We start from the raw sequence: 5,848 nt of genomic DNA, 5'->3' as shown, positions 1-5,848 counted from the left end.
CATCGCCGCAGAAAGAAGACGTAGGTTTCAGCTTATTAGTCTTAGGATCTTTGATTTTGCGATTTTAAGCAGAATAAATTTTTTTTGTCGAAAAAGTAAAAAAAAAATCTAAAATGTTGTTGTTTCTTAGCTTTCATTATTGATTTTTAGGATGAAAGATGATATAATAAAAAACTAAACTTGTTTGATATCTAGTTGCGCTTTAGTTGCGCTTTAGTTGCGCTATAGTTGCGCTTTATTTACGCTTTAGTTGCGCTTTAGTTTTGCTTTAGTTGCGTTATAGTTGCGCTTTAATTACGCTTTACTTGCGTTTTACTTGCCCTTTACTTGCGCTTTACTTGCGCTTTCAGGCTGTATACAAAGATGAAGACAAGAAGCATATGAATTGTTTTGCACTTATGCTCACGATAATGGCTTTAGTGTCCGAAAGGATCATCACAGTTTTTGGCCAAATTCTAGAAAGATAAATCGAAGGACTTTGTTTGTTCAAAAGCTGGTTCAAGAGAAGTGATGATCATAATTCAGGAAAGAGAAAGAGATTCACTAGACCAGTTGTCAGAACTAGTTGTCCAGCCATGGTGAGGTTTGTCACTAATGAAGATGGTTACTGGCATGTCAAAAGATTTATTGAATCCACAACCATGAATTAGCTAGCCAGCCGACCGACACCTTTTAAGATTATGTAGGAATGTTAATTGAGGAAAAAGCTTTCGTCCTAAAATCGATGACAAATGCAGGGATTAGAAACGTTGATTCATATGCCTACCCTTGCAGAGGAAGTTGGTGGATGTGAGAATGTCGGATTCTCTAAGAGGGATGCCTACAATTTGATTCAGAAGGAGAAAAGAAGCAAGGATTGAAATTGGTGACACTAATTCTTTGATTCAATTATTTAAAGATCGACAAGTTGAGGACCACATGTTCGCATGGGATGTTCAATATGATGATCAGGATAGATTGTTTAAATTTTTTCTGGTTGATGGCAGAAGCGGGATAGATTATAAATGTTTTGGAGATGTGTTGATTTTTGATACTAGTTATGTTGAGTCCAGTAATTAGGTGTTAGCCTAAGTAAATGTCCCAAGGCTACCAAGAAGGGGGGGTGAATGGTAGTTTTAAAAATTTTAAACCTCTTAATGTAAAGTTGAACCGAAATAAAATTTTTCTTTTAAGGTTAGTAGAAAAATGTTTTTCAACCACAGAGTTGTTAAAACTGAAATTTAAAGTGCGGAAACGTAAAAGCTGTAAAGTAAATGACACCAGATTTATAGTGGTTCGGTCTATAACCAGACCTACATCCACTCCTCAGAGGCGCCCTCTGAGTATTGCACTAATACAATAGTGACTCTCCTTTTGCACCCCACAGCAAGGCGGAGAAGCCCTTACAACACACTCTTTTCACCACTCCCCGGTGCGGCAGAGAACCGTCCGTCCTTTTACACAAAACCCAGTGTTGGCAGAGAACCGTCGTCCTTTCACACCCTCCAAGTGTAGGCAGAGAACCTTCGTCCTTTCACACTCTCCTAGTGTGGGCAGAGAACCCTTCGTCCTTTCACACTCTCCTAGTGTGGGCAGAGAACCCTTCGTCTTTTCACACTCTCCTAGTGTGGGCAGAGAACCCTTCGGCTGTTCACACTCTCCAAGTGTCGGCAGAGAACCGGATCTTCTTGAATGATCTTCTCCCAAGAATCTAGAAGGAAGAAAGAAAAAGAGTGAAGAAATCCAATTTCACAAGTAGAGACTCTTACCTTAGCAATCCAAGTGAAAGCCTATCTCGCTCCAGTGGTAGGAATCCTCCTTTGAAATGCTCTCTTCCACTCTCTCCTTGGCTATTCTCTCAATATGCACGAAAATCAAATGACAAAAAGATTGGGTGGCAGTCTAATTTGGAACTATTTATATAAAAGACAAGTGAAACCGCCCAAAAACTGCAAATATTCAATTCTGTACGCAGTGGATCGTCCGGTACGATTCTGGATCGTCCTGGACGATTTTACTTAAACGATCTGAAACGACCCAATTTGTATATGTGTACGAACTGACTTCGTACAGCTGATCGTCCTGTACGAACTTGGTTCGTCCAGTACGAACGGTTATTGCAAGGTCGGTTCTAGAAACTGCTGAAAACTGTTCTAAGTCGGTTATCGTTTGAACGAAAATGTTGATCGTCTGGACGAAAATTTTCCAGAGAGCTGATCGTCCTGGATGAATATTTATTTAGTCTGGACGAACTTTTTCCAGTGAACCCATCGCCTGGACGATGATTTGTTTTCGTTCGGACGAAAAAATTTCCAGAGAGCTGATCGTCCTGTACGATATATTTTCGTCTGTACGAAATTTTTTCCAGTGAACCCATCGCCTCGTACGATGGTCAAAATTCGTCTGACGAAAATTATCCAGAGAACCCATCGCCTGGGACGATGATAAATTTTCTCTGGACGAATAGGACTTAGAAAATTTTTTCAAAGCAAGTTTCCTATTCGTTCCAGAGTGTTCTATAGGAGATAACTGACAGATCGTCCAGTACGATAAATATCGTCCTGTACGATCAGTATAGAATTTCAAATCTCCTTATTTGTGTGTGTGTGTGGAGATTTTTATTCACTCAATTACAATCACTCCCTTCAATTAAAAAAAAACATCAATTAAACAAAATATCTCATGTTGAATTTGGAATTGAAGTTTTCGTAGTCTGGAGTCTGATTTTCCTGAAATGTTAGTACACACAAGAGCAAGTGCAAATCTTCTGAAATTGTTAGGAGATAACTATACATTTGAACAATAATGTTGGGAATCATCAAACTACATAAGTTCATTAATATAACTCTTCAAATAGCAACTATTCAACAATCTCCCCCTTTTTGATGATGGCAAAATAATTTTATGTATGGTTTCAAGTTAAAACACATCTTTTATCTCCTAAACTCCCCCTGAATTTTATGAGTACATTAAAATAAGGAGGCATTAAAAGAAAATTTTAACGAACAAATTTTTTATTTTTTCAAAAATTTTAACACAAACTTGCAACACAAAAACTTGCAAACAAAACATACCACAAACCAAACTACACAAACTTGCAACAGAAAAACTTGCCAAACAAAACATACCACAAAACACAAACATACACAAACTAATAATTTCTCCCCCTTTTTGACAGCAACAAAAAGTGAAGAAGAAATAGACAAGAAATGTAAGTAATGTATGAAATTCATTTTGAATATTTAATCTAAATGGTGATTTGATATAAGGTATGCAATTTTCAACTAAAAAACATTAGGTCAATCATAGAAATTCAGGAGATTTAAAAACTGATATAAACATTGTAAGTAAGAAGATTTAGCAAAGACATGATTCATTTAGACATTTCAATATAGAAATCATACAAGAGAGATGAAGAAAAAAATTCTATATTTCAAATTCAAAAGAATATAATGAACATAAGATCAATTTGAATTAAGAGATTGAAAGAAATTTGGAAAGAAGAGATTACCACATGTGGCGCTTTGCGCATCTTTTTCAAACTTTTGAGCACATTTTTGTGCATCTATTGATATTGAGTTGTTTTTGTGCCTCTTTTTCATATTGCGAACCATTGCGCATTCTTTTGATTTTTGTACTTTTTGTACAATTTTCAAGAGTAATTTAGACAATTCTTTCCAAAATCAATAATCTAAAATTTTCAATATTTCTAAGTAACATAAATATTATTTGAACAAGGAAATACAAAATAGTAAACATCTAAATTGCAATATAATTTTAACTTTGATGTAGTCTAAATGATAGACATGAATTTAAAAATTCTAATTACAACAAGTTATAAACAACTTTTAAACTTAGAAAGACTAGATTTTCTAATGTAGATAATCTCAAATTACGATTCTAATTTAAGCACGATGAAGATAAATAATACTAATGAAATTCATAAAATTAACCACATTTCAATAACAAATCAATACTGAAACAAGTGCGAAATGCATTGATTTATATGAAAGGATTACATTTCACAAAATTAAACACAACATAAAAGTACAAGACACAATTTAAACAAAAACACTAACAAAAACATTAACAAAACAAGACATAAAAAAAATGAGAAACAAACACAACAACACACAAATACAACACAAGAACAACAAAAACACATAAAATTATCTCTACTGTTCTGGAGAGAGGAGGAGGAGGAATGCCACGAAAAGGTTAAAGTAGGAGGCCATCAACATTACATTGGTATTGATATCATGTACTTCATTCTAATAACACCAATGTCATGTTGTTGCTGCACAAAGTTGAGCATCAAATTGATCAAATCTTTGATCAATATGAGTCTCTAATCGATCAAATCTCTCAATCAGATTCTGATAATCTGACTGAGGTGCAGAGGTATGCTCTCCTTCTTCTTCTTCTTCTTCCTTTCTGAAGCCTGTCATGTGCTCTCCTTTATCTTTTCCTTCCTTGAAGAGCAGTCTAAATGATGCATTGTTATAGTAAACTGGCTCTTCATATTCCTCATCAGGATGCACTATATTGTAATTTCTTCTCCAAAATGTAAGTAATCAAGTGCCCTAATGAAATGTTCTTCTTCTTCTTCTAATCAGCATGTCCTATTTCTGAAAAGCCCATAGATATGATTCTATGATGAGTTGGCTTCATCATGGATGTCTTGACATGATTAAAAAGGTTAGACAAGAAAGGAGAGGAGGTGATGTTAATCCTATCACCAGCTTTAGGAATAATTGAGGATCTAAGGATATGCTGGATGATTCGGCATCTTGAGTCATACCTGAGACTCTAGCAACATGATTTCAATTGCATTTCCTCTTAATTATGTTATTGATTTGAAACCATTTGAAAGAGTTTTCTGACATTAGGGTGTGGCTCTATATCCCTAGTTCTTAAGTTTAAAAATGCACCCAGATCGTGCTTGGTGATCTCAACCTTCTTCTTAAAAACAAAAGAACTAATATAGAGTGGTCAGAATTGAAACTCATGTTGGCAAGGAAGTAAATGGTAGGTTTGTTTTGTTGTAGAAGTGGACGAGAGAAAGAATGAACTGAAATTGGGTTGAGGCGAAAAGGTGCATTACCCGATATTTCAACTCTGCTGGGATAAGAATGCGAGACGGAGTGATTTTGCAGAGGCAAAACGAGGAAAAGATTCCTCATTTTCCTTAGAAAGAAAGTTGTCTGGGGCATTCCTATTGGGTTTCTTCACCAAAACCTTTTGTCTCTTGCTAGAGGAGGCCATTGTTGATTTGATGTTGAAAGGTATTGAGAAGAGATTTGAAAGTGTGATTTTCAAGTTTGAAAAGCCTTCATATTTAAAGAAAAACGATACTTTCGTCCTGGACGAAAATAATCGTCTGGACGAAACATAATACTTCGTCTGGACGAGGTAGGTTCGTACAGACGATCCAATTCGTCCAAAATGTAACGGCTTTTCGTATTCAACACAACTTACGATGCGTCCCTTCGTACAGGCTTTTTGACTTGACCGATCGTACAGACGAAAAAATTTCGTACAGACGATCGAAAAGTATTTCGTTTTAATGACTCTTGAAAACCGTCCCCTACAATGAAACGACACATGTTCGTCTGGACGAACAAAAATTTCGTACAGACGAAGTTCGTATTAAAAACTGTTTTATCCACTCAACCGCTGCATTCAATCGTCCCGACGTTTGAGAGCAAAAAAAAATTCGTCCTGGACGATCACAGATCGTACAGACGATCCAATAAAAAACTGCTCTAAAACGGTTTAAATTTTCGCAAACTGTTCCTTTACACATCGTCCCGTACGAAAATATTTCGTCCTGGACGATTTCCTCAAAAAAAAATTTTGATTTTTAAAT

Source organism: Dendrobium catenatum, unplaced genomic scaffold (assembly GCF_001605985.2).
Source record: "Dendrobium catenatum unplaced genomic scaffold, ASM160598v2 fragScaff_scaffold_510, whole genome shotgun sequence".
NCBI classification, from domain to species: domain Eukaryota; kingdom Viridiplantae; phylum Streptophyta; class Magnoliopsida; order Asparagales; family Orchidaceae; genus Dendrobium; species Dendrobium catenatum.
The sequence above is the reverse complement of the archived record's forward strand: the minus strand, read 5'-3'. Positions refer to the sequence as shown.